Source organism: Lissotriton helveticus, chromosome 8 (genome assembly GCF_964261635.1).
Source record: "Lissotriton helveticus chromosome 8, aLisHel1.1, whole genome shotgun sequence".
In the NCBI taxonomy this organism is placed as follows: domain Eukaryota; kingdom Metazoa; phylum Chordata; class Amphibia; order Caudata; family Salamandridae; genus Lissotriton; species Lissotriton helveticus.
This window is the reverse complement of record NC_136069.1, coordinates 68,021,191-68,037,428: the sequence shown is the minus strand read 5'-3', so window position 1 is coordinate 68,037,428 and position 16,238 is coordinate 68,021,191. Positions and strand designations below refer to the sequence as shown.

At 46.9% G+C, this 16,238-nt stretch overlaps 1 protein-coding gene across 1 annotated transcript in view; it reads left to right on the top strand.

Annotated features, from left to right (window-relative positions):
- STXBP5L (syntaxin binding protein 5L) overlaps positions 1 to 16,238 on the top strand; it is a 1,741,945-nt gene that overhangs the window by 680,881 nt on the left and 1,044,826 nt on the right. The gene's annotated exons all lie outside the window — the stretch shown is intronic.

Genomic DNA, 16,238 nt, shown 5'->3' with positions numbered 1-16,238 from the left:
TGTGCTTTGAAGGCCTTTGCACTGAGCCCTTTTGTATTATACACATGTGCCCTTTATCTGAGAAACCTCTGTATTAAATAATACACGTATTTTTAAGCTTAGCCTTTTAAAAATTGCTTTTAAATATATCCAACCTCATTGATGCCTTACAAGTCAAGCACTTTACGAGTGCCTTCAGAGGCCTTCATAGACCCAGTGGCGGCTCCTCGGGCCCGATTCACAGAACTAACTTAAGACAAAATCCTAAACTTACTACCATTTTGGTATTTAAAAAAGGCACTTACTCATTTCGGTATTCAAATATGTTAGGAGTCCTAACTTTAGGACTCCTAAATGCCTTCTGTGAATTCCGAAAGTCTTAAAGTTAGGATTTTTCTCAGTTTAGTAGTAGTAAAGTTAGGACTCCTAACTTCTGTGAATACCAAAATGGTAATAAGTTTAGGATTTTGTCTTAAGTTAGTTCCCCTCCAGATATTTGCCTTCCTCCCCGTTTTTCTAACCTTTTTGTTGCTGGCTTGAGGACTCTGTCCTTGGCTTGGTGCAAAAGAATGTCTGTCGCAGGAGGCCCTGTTCTTGTTGCTACTGGGGGGACTCAGCAGCAAGGCATGGATGCCCTGAGTTGGGCGAGTTGTATGGCACAATCTCGAGGTCAAGAATGTGGACCTGCACATACATCAGCCAACATATTGAGAGGTAAGCCTACGATGGGCAGTACCGGTTCGATCCACATACCTTGATGATATAGTGGTAGCCTCACCCTTTGGCTCTGTACATCTGTTTAATGCCTCTAGCTGCAGTTAGACCTTAAGCATTGCTGAGTTTTACATATACTTTACACAGGGTCCAGTCCTGCTGAATCAGCCCAAACTGCATGTCTAAAAATAACTCTGAAGTGTCGGTGAGATGCCGGCGCCCTTGCATTGGTATACTCTCAACAATTCTGCTGACTCTGCAGTGTTTTGCCAATGATCTGATTTCTTGAGTACACTGTTTAGACTCCACTGCTGAAGTTACCTGCCACTTAAACGCCCCTCCTTTCAGGCGCTAAATCATTTTTTCTTTCTTTCTGGCTTGGGCAGTGCTCTATGTCTTGCCACACATTGAGTCTCGATCACCCTTAGTTGAAAACAAATCCATTGTTTTACATTTATCACTCAGCATGTATACCACAGGTATCGTCCCTCGGCCCCACTTGTTTCAACATATACATGACACTGCTTACCATCATGATCCGATCACAAGACATCATTGTCATCTCCTATGCCAGTGACACACAACCAGTGCTTAATTTGTACAAAAATAAGTGCAAGGGCTCTCGTCATGGGGGCCACTGCAGCTTACACCACACATTGCCCATGCTATGCTGCCAATAATAGTAACTGCAAACAAAACAGGTGATGGACAGAATGTGGATCAATGTCACACATTCACCCCAGTCCAAAGATCTGGGCCCAAATCCATCGTTTTTTTGCACTCCACACCACCCTGGGTTAGACAATGGCGATATGCAAATCAGCTCTGACCCTGTGCCCCATGGGAACAGTCCAGTCCGAACTACAAAAGCCATGTCCTTCCCAGAACGGAATCAAGCATCCGAGGACCGGTTTCGAGGTAACACCTCTCATCAGCCCGGCTAGCTTGACTCCAGTGGTGTGGAGTGCCTGGGACCCACGTCTGAGCATCCCCAGCGCACTTATGGCGGTAATTGCAAACAAAACAGGTGATGGACAGAATGTGGATCAATGTCACACATTCACCCCAGTCCAAAGATCTGGGCCCAAATCCATCGTTTTTTTGCACTCCACACCACCCTGGGTTAGACAATGGCGATATGCAAATCAGCTCTGACCCTGTGCCCCATGGGAACAGTCCAGTCCGAACTACAAAAGCCATGTCCTTCCCAGAACGGAATCAAGCATCCGAGGACCGGTTTCGAGGTAACACCTCTCATCAGCCCGGCTAGCTTGACTCCAGTGGTGTGGAGTGCCTGGGACCCACGTCTGAGCATCCCCAGCGCACTTATGGCGGTAATTGCAAACAAAACAGGTGATGGACAGAATGTGGATCAATGTCACACATTCACCCCAGTCCAAAGATCTGGGCCCAAATCCATCGTTTTTTTGCACTCCACACCACCCTGGGTTAGACAATGGCGATATGCAAATCAGCTCTGACCCTGTGCCCCATGGGAACAGTCCAGTCCGAACTACAAAAGCCATGTCCTTCCCAGAACGGAATCAAGCATCCGAGGACCGGTTTCGAGGTAACACCTCTCATCAGCCCGGCTAGCTTGACTCCAGTGGTGTGGAGTGCCTGGGACCCACGTCTGAGCATCCCCAGCGCACTTATGGCGGTAATTGCAAACAAAACAGGTGATGGACAGAATGTGGATCAATGTCACACATTCACCCCAGTCCAAAGATCTGGGCCCAAATCCATCGTTTTTTTGCACTCCACACCACCCTGGGTTAGACAATGGCGATATGCAAATCAGCTCTGACCCTGTGCCCCATGGGAACAGTCCAGTCCGAACTACAAAAGCCATGTCCTTCCCAGAACGGAATCAAGCATCCGAGGACCGGTTTCGAGGTAACACCTCTCATCAGCCCGGCTAGCTTGACTCCAGTGGTGTGGAGTGCCTGGGACCCACGTCTGAGCATCCCCAGCGCACTTATGGCGGTAATTGCAAACAAAACAGGTGATGGACAGAATGTGGATCAATGTCACACATTCACCCCAGTCCAAAGATCTGGGCCCAAATCCATCGTTTTTTTGCACTCCACACCACCCTGGGTTAGACAATGGCGATATGCAAATCAGCTCTGACCCTGTGCCCCATGGGAACAGTCCAGTCCGAACTACAAAAGCCATGTCCTTCCCAGAACGGAATCAAGCATCCGAGGACCGGTTTCGAGGTAACACCTCTCATCAGCCCGGCTAGCTTGACTCCAGTGGTGTGGAGTGCCTGGGACCCACGTCTGAGCATCCCCAGCGCACTTATGGCGGTAATTGCAAACAAAACAGGTGATGGACAGAATGTGGATCAATGTCACACATTCACCCCAGTCCAAAGATCTGGGCCCAAATCCATCGTTTTTTTGCACTCCACACCACCCTGGGTTAGACAATGGCGATATGCAAATCAGCTCTGACCCTGTGCCCCGGTCCTCGGATGCTTGATTCCGGTCTGGGAAAGATATGGCTGTTGTAGTTCGGACTGGACTGTTCCCATGGGGCAACAGGGTCAGAGCTGATTTGCATAAAGCCATTATCTGACCCAGGGTGGTGTGGAGTGCAAAAAAACGATGGATTTGGGCCCAGATCTTTTGACTGGGGGAGTGTGTGACATTGATCCACATTCAGTCCATCACTTGTTGTTTTTTGCAATTGCCGCCCTAAGTGCGCTGGGGATGCCCAGACGTGGGTCCCAGGCACTCCACACCACTTGGAGTCAAGCTAGCCGGGCTGAAGAGAGGTGTTACCTCGGAACCGGTCCGGTCCTCGGATGCTTGATTCCGGTCTGGGAAAGATATGGCTGTTGTAGTTCGGACTGGACTGTTCCCATGGGGCAACAGGGTCAGAGCTGATTTGCATAAAGCCATTATCTGACCCAGGGTGGTGTGGAGTGCAAAAAAACGATGGATTTGGGCCCAGATCTTTTGACTGGGGGAGTGTGTGACATTGATCCACATTCAGTCCATCACTTGTTGTTTTTTGCAATTGCCAATAATAGTAACAACACAACTACTGACCATCACACTCCTACAAGTGTGATATTTCAGACTATTTCAGGCCCCCAAAGCTATAGGAATGGCGTGGGGGCATGCAATAGTAATTTTTAATATATTGTGACTTATTGATTGACTGTTTTTGTGGTCATCTCTAATTTAGCAAGAAAGCGCCACTTTGTGGCAGACTGTCAAAAGCACTGGTGTTGACAAGTAAGTACCCGTGCCGAACATCGAAAACCATCGGCTCAAATTAAGCACCGCACCCAACTCATCCTCTCCCTGATGAGCAAGATAAACACCACCAGAACCAACTTCACCAACTTCATGAGAGTGGTGGCAGACTGGATGCGAACCAACTGCCTGAAACTCAACTCTGACAAGACAGAAGTACTGGTCTTCGGCAACGAGACATCCTCATGGGATTCCACCTAGTTGCTGTTGGAGCTAAGACCAACACCAACACCCACAGATCACGCAAAAAAATCTAGGGATCATACAAGATGACAGGCTCAACATGACGGTTCTAGTCAACGCAGTTTGCACGTCCTGCTTCACATCCCACGCATGTTGTGAAAGATCTTCTAATGGTGCCTCAGGACACCAGATAGATTGTCGCACAAGCACTCATCGCCAGCTGACTGGACTACAGCAACCCTCTCTACACCCGGAATCTCTAAATAACTCCTAAACAGACTCCAGACCATCCAAAATGCAGCCGCAAAACTCATACTCGACCTACCATGCCACGCCCACATTACACCGCACTACAGGAAGCTTCAGTGGCCTCCCATTCACAAATGCAGCCAATTCGAATTACTCATGCACGCATACAAAGCCCTCCACAACAGAGGGCCAGAATATCTGAGCAGCTGCATACACGTTCACCAACCCACCAGACACCTACGCACTGCCTTACTCGCACACAAGCCCGCATCCTTAAAATCAAAACTGGAGGTCTCTCATTCTCATACCTCGCACCCAAGACATGGAACAACCTCCCTCAACACATCAGAGCCTCCTCATCACTTATCGAGTTCCGCAAGAAGACTCTTTGTATGAGCACATTGGCACCACAGACCTCTCTGGTAAATAATGTGCTATACCAATCAACATAATATCACTCAACATGTACTGCTCGTTTGTCTCAATTTATATGTTTATTTATTTTTTGTCTTTACAGGCCCTTAATGGGCTTTGGGGCTTTACAAACAAGACAAAGAACCAAGGGGCCTGAACCGCCAGCGATAATTATCGCTGTCCGTGCTTAGCGATAATTATATTTTCGCAGGCTATCTCTGGAATATATTGCCCTGGTAGCGAGTTATTAACCGCATTATCCAGGGCCATAAAAATTCAAGAGTTAGCGAGGTTATCGCACTTTTGTAGGGAACATCGCTGGTTTTCCAGCGATGTTCACTGCAAAACGGCGATAACCTTGCTGATACGACCCACAAAGGGAGAGGCATTGGGAAAAGGGTGCTAGCATGCGATTATGCATGTTAGCACCATCTTGTAAATAGGACGTTGGGTTTATCTCTGCTTTTTTGGCTTTGTAAGCCAAAAGAGCGGAGATAAAGCCCTTGGAAATATGCCCCTAACAATAACGAGGTACATTTCAGAGACATAGAGCTATGTACAGGTTCGAAAAAGCATCAGCTCCCTTTGGGGAGTGTATGACCAGTATAGAATGGAGAGATCACCGTTGGGGAAGGGAGTGCAGAATGTAGGAAATGATAAAAGGAAGAATTAAGGTGGATGTGCAGCAAGAGGTGTTTGTGGCCTTCTCAAGCACCAGGAAGGAGGGAACAAGCCTAATGTGGGCCGTTCCGTAGTTTAGAAGATGTTTTTCTCCAGAAATAAGTGATCTCACAAGCATGTGGGTACTTATTCCCCCAAAGAATATTATTTTTTTGGGACAGACATTAAGGGTGTTTAATTCATGCTCTCTGCGGGTGATACATGTTCTTTTGTTGATGCTGTTGCCTTCTGGAATCAAGTAACTCTAGAGAGGCCGAGACCGAAGCGATCACATTTCCAAGTGTTTGTAGCAAGCCAGGAGGCTGCCAGTCATACAACTATGAGATTACCATGGTTTGTGCTGCTAATTGAAGGTTTCACTTGTGAATAAAAGGTTTGTAGCATTTGAGGGGTATATTTACATGGGCATTGCGCCACAGCTACGTCACTTTTAACAACGTTCCTGTGGCACAATGCCCTGCTCCATATTTAGAAAGCGCCATTAATCCACTTTTTGGGGCTTGATGCCGCTTTGTACATATGGCACCCATTCACGCAGATATCTGCGTGAAAGGGGCATGCATTGTTGTTGCTGTGAGCATTCCAACACAACACCCATTGCCTTTTCACGCTGCCCCAGATTTACGAGGATGTGTAAATCTGATACAGCGCCAAAAACGAACTTCATGCAAGCGCTAGAATGGTGCAGCATGGAGAAATCATTTTATTTTTCCTTGTTTTTGCTTTTCCTATGTGTGCTCCATTTTGCAGCACACATAGAAAGAGCAAAACCCTATTAATGATTGCTTATGTGCAGGAAGGTGTCCCTTCCTGCACATAAACAATCACTTAATAATGACAATTTGCTCTGCCGCACACATGGAAGTAACAAATCACCATTATTGATTGTTTATGTGCAGGAAGGGACGCCTATGGGTGGACTTGACATATTAATAAAAGGTGAGGGGGCCTTCAGACCATTCCCCAAGCCTCTAGGAGGCCCCTGGAACCCCTCCTCCATGACCGAATAACAAAGAAACAGGAGAGGGCATGTGGCTCTCCTCCCTGAACCACTATACGGCCCCGGAGAACCCATCCACTGGGGCCTGAACATTTTAAAAGGTCAATGTGCACTGAGCTGGTATCTCCCACTTTGAGTGACACCTCAATTGTTGTACTTCCTAGAGCAGTTACTGCACGCTAAAGTCTGTCTGGTTCCCTGCATGGAGCAAACATGCTGAACGGGGCCCTCCTGGCCAAGGCCCAGAACACACAGTTCAGGGATTGCTGCCAAGCTCTTTTTCACCCAGCCCTTGCAGTTGACCTCAGCCACAGGCCAATAAAACAGAGCACACAAAACAGGGTGAGGAGGGACATCTGCATAGACTCCACCTATGCCATCACCCACCGATTGCTAAAACCATGACAGCCATCTTTGACAAAGTCAGTAAGTTTGCCTGAGTACAGCCTGGCCCCGCAAGACCAGCCGTATACTGCTCATGCCAGAAGGTTGTGCTCTGTGACGTAGCACGCTTGTTGGGTGTTGAGTGCAGGGCCTGGCCGAAAACTGTGCATGGTGGGAGATTGACAGCTCACGAGGGATTGAATGCAGGGCTTGGCCACAGCCAAAGGCCGTGTGCGTCAAAGAGTTGTTTGCAAGGGGTTGGACACAGGATGCAGGGCCCGGCCAAGGGCTGTGCATTCCGCGGGGTCGGCTTTACACATGGTAATAAAATATTACTTTACGTTAAAAAATACTAGAAATTCATTAAACAAAGTTTAAAGTGATGTTATAATGAGGTGAAAAGTTTAGGCACAACGTTTTCAAATTTTTTTTAAACGGACATTCGCCAGTTATAGTTATCCCTAGTAGCTACAACTCATACCCTAAAGTAACTAAAAATCATGCCCTCGCCATGCACAGCTAATTACCGCACATGCTACATCACTCATGATATTTTTTATAATATCATTGATAACATCACTGCAAAATTTGATATGACATAATTGATGACACAGACATGATTGGGCATGAGTTACAGTTGCTTTAGGGCGCAATTCATAGTTACTAGGGGTAACTAAATCTGCTGAATTTCTGTGTTTTTTGTGTGTAAAACAATACGTTGTCACTGAAATCTTGATCTTGAAAGTTGGTATGAAGTGATGAAATAAGGTTTATGCATAATGCTAGCCTCCTGTCTTGAATCAAAATTCAGTGACTGTGAGACTGAGTCAGATACTGGAAATTCAAGAGAACAGGGCTATAAATGTGTACACAAGTAATGCAAGCAGCAAATGTAGCATTAGTAACGGATAACTCCAGCTTCTGCCAAATGACACCCGTAATCAAAATCAAGGTCGCAGCATACATGTAAGCCCTTGTCAGTGATTAGGGAGATAAAAGAATTGTTTATTTTCTATAGAGCCTAATAATAGTATTGTTTGAATAATAAAGGGTGTGTTTATGAAAGGGTTGCGTCACATTTGCACCACGCATTGTGGTACATACATGACTCAAACCTCTATGTCAGATTTTTGAAGCCACGCAAAGCCACTTTGCGTGGCTCTGAGTGGTTTTCAAAATCTGGAATAACGTAACGCATCTCAAATCGCTGTGTTGTGTTACTCTGCCCTGGGTAGGCGTTCCATGGGCAATGCATTGGGATTTTTTACGCAGCGCCCCTGGATTTTAACGCATCCCCAGATTTACAAGAAGTTCTAAACCTGTGAATGCACCAAAAGTTTACACCTTCTCGAGGAAGGCATAATGAGGAGAAAAATCTCTGTTTCTCCTCATTTGTTCCTTTTCTCTATGTGCTATATTCTGCAGCACACATAGGGGTCCATTAGGATGACGGGCGGACTTTGTCCGCCCGTCATCCTAGCGGGAATTGGACCCCCCCCCCATAAGAGCGGGGATCCCGTGGGGGGCATTAGGATGTGCCTGCCACAGTGGCGGGCACATCCTGCATTTCTAGCATTGTGGAGGGCGGTGCTCTCAGCACCGCCCGCCACAATGCTAGAAATGCATTTCAGCATTTGCATAAACAAAGCGGCAGGCCCCCAGAGTGGAGACCGCATCCCTTTCCGAAAGGCATTGCCCATTGTAATATGGCTGGCGGTGTCTGATAGACACCGCCACCATATTATTCCTTTTCCGCCCCGGCCGCAAGGCGACCGGGGCGGAAAGGCGTCGGACGGTCTTTCCGTCCGCCGCGGTCCCCCCCGCCATGCTAATATGGCAGGGGGGAATTCGGGAATGGATGTCGGGCAGATTGCCTCCGCCAGGGTGGCGGTGGCTACCGCCAGCCTGGCGGAGGCAATCCGCCCGACATCGTAATGGGCCCCATAGAAAGAGGAACATGCCTCCCAGGATTGTTTTTGTGCAGGAAGGCACTCCTTCCTGCACAACCACAATCCTGCATGCAACACAGGCACCCTTGCACCATCACTATGCTGCAGAGTGCCTGCGTTGGCGCTAGACTGCCTAAAGGGCGCCAGCGCAGGGGAAAAGGCGAGACTGTGCCTTATTGACTTAAATACGGCGCATTCCTGCTCTTTGCCTGTCACACAGCGCAGCGCAGCAAAGGACTTGCTGCGCTGCGTACGCGCTCATCAAGGAGCCCTAAAGTGTCCTCTCCACCGCCTAGGATGATTGCAGAGCGTTTCGATCCTAAACAGATACAAATTTGAGCTTGTGCATTTATTGATGGCCTTTCGTTTGCCCATTTGGTCTGTAAGAAATTACTGGAAAATGTGTTTTGTTGGTGCACAAAACCTTATTGTTTTTCTCAGAGAATTGCCTGACTTTAGAAATAACACAGCTTTTGTGTCAAGCAATTTTCGGAACACTCATTCGGGCTGACACTTTAATTTCAGAGTTCCTTTCAACCTCATCTGTAGACTATTCAGAAATGACACACTTTGATTTCTAAAATGATTCCTGGGTAATGTCTGTATTTACTGAGGCTTTGGCAATACGAAGTGTATGTTTGAGACTGTTGATCCTACTGTGAAGGTGAAATGATTTGTAAACAGTGAATCTCCAAGAAGAATGTCTGATGTGTGGGTACCCCATGTTTGTATGAAGCTGCCACAGAGGCCTTGTCTGAAAAACAATCTTCTTCTTGCAATCTGCAAATATATATGGTGATTGATTCTATTATCTGCTGGGCAGAAACTGCTCAGATACAGATACTATAGGAATGGTCATCCCAGGATGAGTTGGACTGGATAGTGCATTACAGATACAGAGTATTAGAAATGTTCCAGTCCTTATATGGTAAAGAACGCCTGCACCCCGGAAACAGGCGCCCTGCACCTTCCCTAACAATCTTGATTTTACAGTAAACCCCACATCCATATGTTCTACTTTTAAAAGGACATTCCCACCCTACTGTTATATGATGCCTCTCTAGCATTGTTTGACAGGTTGTCACCCCTTTCTAAAGCTCCAGCATTGCATGAGCCCATCTCTGCCAACACTTCTGTGCAGCTGTAGGTTCTATAGTCCTGAAGCGATCCCCATCTGGGTGGTGCCAGGTTCTTCTGACTGTCCTAGACTGCATCTCCCCGTCATCTGGCATGGTTTTAGCATGGATTAATCAATCAGAACATTTGTAAAGTGCACTAATCACCCAGTGAGGGACTCACGGTGCGGGGGGTGGGGGGGATGCTACTACTGCTTGAATAGCTAGGTTTTGAGTAGTCTCCTGAAGGTTAGCAGGTCTTGGGTCTGCTGCAGGAGGATTGGGAGGGTGTTCCAAGACCTGGCGGCGAGGTGGGAGAATGATCTGCCGCCGGAGGTCGCTCTTCGGATGCCTTGGACTGTGGCGAGGGTGAGGTCGGCAGAGCGGAGCTGGCAGTTGAGGGTGTAGAAGGTGAGTCATCTGCTGAGGTATGCCGGTCCGGTGTTGTGGAGTGCTTTGTGTGCGTGGGTGAGGAGCTTGAGGGTGATCCTCTTGTTGACGGGAAGACAGTGCAGGTCTCTCAGGTGGGTTGTGATGTGGCTGCGGCGAGGAATGTCGAGGATCAGGCGTGCAGAGGCGTTCTGTATGCGTTGTAGCCGTTCCCGGAGTTTGGTCGAGGCTCCTGCGTAGAGGGCGTTTCCGTAGTCCAATCTGCTGCTGACGAGGGCCTGCGTGACAGTTCTTCTTGTATCGGTGGGGATCCACCTGTACATCTTGTGGAGCATGCGGAGGGTGTTGAAGCAGGAGGACGAGATGGCGTTGACCTGCTTTGTTGATGTGTCCCTCACAGCAGGGATGCCAGCTCAGTGCACATTGAATGCCCCGGAAGACAGGCACAGTCACACACACAGGCATATAAGGGGCTTGGTATAGAGGGTCCTTGGGGTCTGATCTCCACTCCTGTTCCAGGCAGCCATGGCAATCACATTCTTAGTCCAGGTCTCTCTCCCTCTCACTGGACTAGTTAAAGTCCACAAATGAGTCTGCATTTATAGATGTCCTAAATAAACAAGTCAGTGATGCTTTGCCCAGTAGCAGGAATTGATATCTTTCCTCATAATCCTCCTTGAAAAGCAGAGGCTCTCCAGCTGCGGGGCTGGAGCAGCCCACTGGCCTAGAGAGTAAGAAGCAAAATATTTCTGTGGTTAACATGTAGGGCGTGTTGAACATTTCCATAAAAGTATACAAAAACGTGATGGATGGAATGCTGTAATTAATCTCCACCACTGGTAATTACTCGGGCGGCATCCAAATCCATTGTTATTTTTCACATGTCTCCCCTGATTGGACCCAGCTGCCGTATGCAAATCAGTCTTGACCTCGCTCCAATCAGAACATTCCAGCCAGAACTGCCAAACCAGGCCCCCCCTGAATTGGAACACAAGCAACCCAGGACCAGTTTCACTTATCAGCCGGGTACAGCTTGGTTCCAGTGACACAGTGTGCACAGGATCCGCGTCTGGGCATTCCCGTCCCACTTAGAGTGACACAGTAAAGTATACAAAAAAGTGATGGATGGAATGTTTGAATTACTCTCAGCAACTGGTATTTACTCAGGCCGCATTCTGATCCATTGTTATTTTGCACACCTTGTCACCTCAGCTTGGATCCAGCTATATGTAAACCTGTATTGACCCTGCTCCAATCGGACTAGTCCATCCCGAACAGCCAAGCCAGGCCCTCCCTGAACTGAAACACAATCAACCCAGGACCAGTTTGGCCCTAGTTATGGGCTCATCAGCCAGGCACAGCTTGGTTCTAGTGAACATTGTGCACTGGTCCACGTCTGGGCATGCACGTACCACTTAGGGCGACACACTAAAGTACACAAAAAATTGATGGACGGTATCCTTGAATTAATATCAACTACTGGTAATTACTCAGGCCGCATCCCCATCCATTGTTAGTTTACACACCATATTACCTCAGTTTGGACCCGGCTATATGCAAAAAAGTCTTGGCCCTGCTCCAGTCGGAACAGTCCAGCCCAAACTGCCAAGTCAGGTAGGTCCTGAACTGGAACACAAGCTACCTAGGACCCGTTCCTCCTAGTTTGGGCTCATCAGCCAGACACAGCTTAGTTCCAGTGACACAGTATGCACAGGACTCATTGGTATGTAGACCAGAGAGTCAGACCTTTGTCACATTAGTAGTTACTTCCACTGTAGACCGAATAGACCATAAGGTCTAAGATTCCTTAATAAAATTAGACTTAGCTCTCAGTCCCATCCTGGGCGACAGAATACACACAGGGCAAGAAGCCTGTATCTCAAATTCCCAAGTTGGACACTCCTGGGTGCTCTTTGCAAACAATAAATACACTACTCAAGATACTGGGGTCAGAATTAAAAAATGGTGACCGTCCCACTAGTTCTCCAGTGTGGAATATCTTTCACAGAGGCACAGCCTGTTCCTCTCATCACCTCTTTTCAGCACAATGACCTGCCCTGTCTTTCATCTTCAGAAGGAATCTGAGATTACAAGAACGGGGGCAGCATCAGATTATCTTCCCATTTTTCTTTTGGGCAGTATATGTCAGCTTTATGGCAAAATATTGTCTGATGGAATAAGTGCTCTGCCTATGTGCCCTTTAAGCGAGTAAGACTATTTTTAGCCTTCTTCAATTTAACAGCAGCATCTGACTGCAGACCGTGTGCCTCTGTGGGGAGCAGTAATGGCTGCAAACACTGAGAGCAGGCAAGCGGTAGGATCTCCTGTTTTTCTTTAGGGATTACCGCTTTGGTCCGCTATGGTGTCTGAGGGGAGGTAATGCCCCCTTGGTAATGGACAGGTGGTTACGTCAGGGATGTCTGCAGGCTCCTGCTGTGTTTGATATCTTTATCTATGACTTGGATGCAGCACTCATGGGCATTAGCAGGGATTGTCCTTTTATTGGTGGTACTGTGGTTCTTTGTGTGTTGCTCAGTGTTCATTACTAGGTCATTGCTTGTGCATGATTTGTTGTCAGTTTTTGAGTCATACTGTTGAAAGAAGCAGATGAGATGGGTGTCCAGGATTGCAAAGTCATCATCTTAGAAAGGCGGATCAGTTCCACAGGAGCCATTTACGCTCTTTGGAAATATCATGAAGTTATTTGATGAGGGTGACTACCTTAGCTTGGGATTTAGCCATGAAGGCACATGGAGGGCCGCAGTGTCACAAAGGGACCATGTACTATTAAATAGTTTCCATTGTATAAGTGCAGTGGTGTGCAGACTGGAGGTTTACACCAAAATGGCAAAGAAATCCAATAAAATAAATCACAGATATGAATGTTTGAAGTTTTAAGTAGAAATAGCACCAAGAAGCATAAACTGGCAATGATAGCCAATGGTCACGGTAGAACAGAGCCTAGACCCAATTTGATGCTGACGTGATGGAATGCTGGTTGGATACACTACCAGATTTGTCATGGTCAAAGATTTTGCTTTATGACTTCAGTCCTTTAAGTCCCAATCCATCCCTGGAGTACAGTTCTAAATCTAAAGCCCCTGGGACCTCAAGGAGGCACTTAGAGACACAAAGGGTGGCAGGCAGAGACCAACAGGGGGTCCAGTCAAGGTCAACGGACACTGGTCAGCTGCGGGAAAATGACTTTTGTAGCTTGTTGTGTCTCTGTAACTTTAACAGGAGGTAATCCTTATGACCCTTGGAATCTACCGCTTTGTCGTGGGGTACAAGTGGGAGCTCAGATCTATTCCTGTAGGGTTCTTCTTAAGGCTCAGACTGGAGGTTCAGTCCTCTTCTGATCGTTCTTGGGTCAGCAAAGTGCTGTAGTGGGTGCCTAGAGATGTCACATTTATGCCTGGCATGAACTAGTGGGTGTGAAGGGCCCCCTTTGGCATCCTAACCAATGCAGTAAAGGTTCCTTGGGCTCACCTACCCACTTTGAGCATTTTCAAGAAGGCTAATGTCTTTGGCCACAATAAACCTGGGGTCTGAGGGCTGGAGTTGGGTGGGGAGTGTACTATCATAATCCTAGTGTCCTCACACATCTAATACTGAAATTCAGTTTTAGCTGTCCATGTACCCCCATCAACCTCCGAGACAGACATTTGGTAGAATAAAGCTGAGTCTTCAGCAACCAGGCAGTGGACACACATAAATACTTTTGCCATTCTGTTTCCCTCCTTTGAAGTGCATCCCAAATGTCATATGAAAAAACCTCAGCAGATCTATCAAACAGGTCTTGAAACTCCAGCAGGATATGCCCCTGTGATGTCAACAAGAGGCCCACTGTGATGGAGGCCAGTCTGGCTGGGGAACAAAAGGGTGCAGGCTACCGCTCGCTGAAGTTAATTAAGGCTTTGGGCCCAGCTAACAGGCCATCCTGTTAAGGGCACCAAGAAACCTTCCCACACCCAAGGCAATTTGGCCTTGTCCTGGGAGCAGTTTCACAGCTCATTCGCACCTATTGTAATGCTTATAATGACTGGCAGAAGTGGGAGAACAAAATGCAGATTTAGCTTCCAGGGACTTCAGGCAGGGCAAAGGTAACTTTATAAAACTCATCTTTCCATAATCTGTATTATAAACCTCACTTCACCGTTGAACTGGGTGGGTAATAAATATTTCAACAAATTCAAAAATTGCATTTGTAGCTACTTCCTAGGCTGAAGCCAACATATAATAAATGTAATATTGTATACAAATACGTTCATATGTAACAGCCAACGCAGCTTCAGTGAAAATAGCTGTCAGAGTGTTTTCATTGTAAGGACTTGTCTAACATTCAATTTGTACATATCCTACTTTTAAATGTGATGCACCCTGTCATATGGGCAATTAGCTCACTTAGAGGGTGACAAAAGGAGTTTGCAGTTAAAACCTACACAGTGAGACTACTGCAGTTATGTTTGCATTGTGACTGTAGTGTATGGCACAATGTGGGCTGCAGTCCACTGCTGACATTTAACTTACAGGCCATGACTGACCCTTGGTACCATGTCCTAAGAACATATACGTAAGTTGATATTCCAATCAGGAATATGCATTGTCAATGTAGTGTATGGCTCAAGGGGGGCTGCAGTCCACTGGTGACATTTAACTTACAGGCCCTGAATGACCTTTGGTACCATGTTCTAAGAACCTATACGTAAATTAATATTCCAATCAGGAGTTTGCCAATTTCATCATGTTTAAGGAGGGAGCACAGCACTTTACACCTGTTTGATGGGGTAAAATGCACAGAGGTCTGTGACCAAAAAATCCAAACATTTATCTTGGGGAACACCACACAAAAGATTGTCATTTCCAACAAATTGCCACTGTCGGTTCCCTAAGAAGAAGTGTAGTACCATCTATATTATATTTTCAAAATGTTTTCCCCTACATCTGGCAAAATAATTAGCTTGTGTGAAAAAATCTTTAAGTTGCTTTTCATTCATGGATACCTGCAATTCTTTTTCCCACGCCCGCCGGCGTGGAACCTTCTCTCTTCCTTTGTGTTGTTGAGTAGATCATATATGCATGAGACAGCATAGCTCTCATTGTAACATATCAACAGGTATTTCTCGAAATATGTGAGGTCTCAATTCACCCTTTTTTGAGTTACGTCTTGAAGCGAGTGTCTACTTTGCATATATTTGAAACGTTCAGTTTCTTGTAGACCAAATTCTGGTTTCAACTGTTCCGTTGGTTTCCCCTCTCCTACCGTGGTGATATCCCTCAGGGTTTTGCATGCCCCCTGTTGCCACTGATGAATAGCCAATCCCTAAATTCATTAGCAGTGTGAATGGTGAGGGGAATGGCAACAGTTTCTTTTTGCCCGCTAAACAAACCTAGACCTGTAGTGTGGCTCTCGTCAAGGGGCACCTTCCTGCACAAAACCAATCCTGGGAGGCATATTCCTCTTTCTATGTGTGCTGCAGAAAATGCTGCTTGTCCAGAGTTGTGTTTATACACATTCTGTGAATATCTGCTATACATTTAGGAAAGGGGTTTGTGATGTTCCCTTCTAGCGCGGTCGGTAGGTCTATGATCAGAAGGTTCTGCTCAGTCACTAACAGAAGCGCAATGTTAGGCATGGTGTTTTTTCTGCATGCAATCTAGCACTAGCGTAATTCCAGTAAGGCACCTTCACCAGTCGCTGGTTCTAAAATGAGCAGAAATACCCATTAATGTCATTGTGATGGCCCTTTGGTTACCGTGTGCATCGCTGAGGCAAAGGGCCAAATGGCCAGGCCAGTGGAATGGCCCTCTTGCTGGTAATAGTGCTCAATGTACCGTCCAGTTGAGTCACGCCAGCCTGGATGTTTGGGTAACTAGTGCTCAATGTACCGTCCAGTTGAGTCACGCCAGC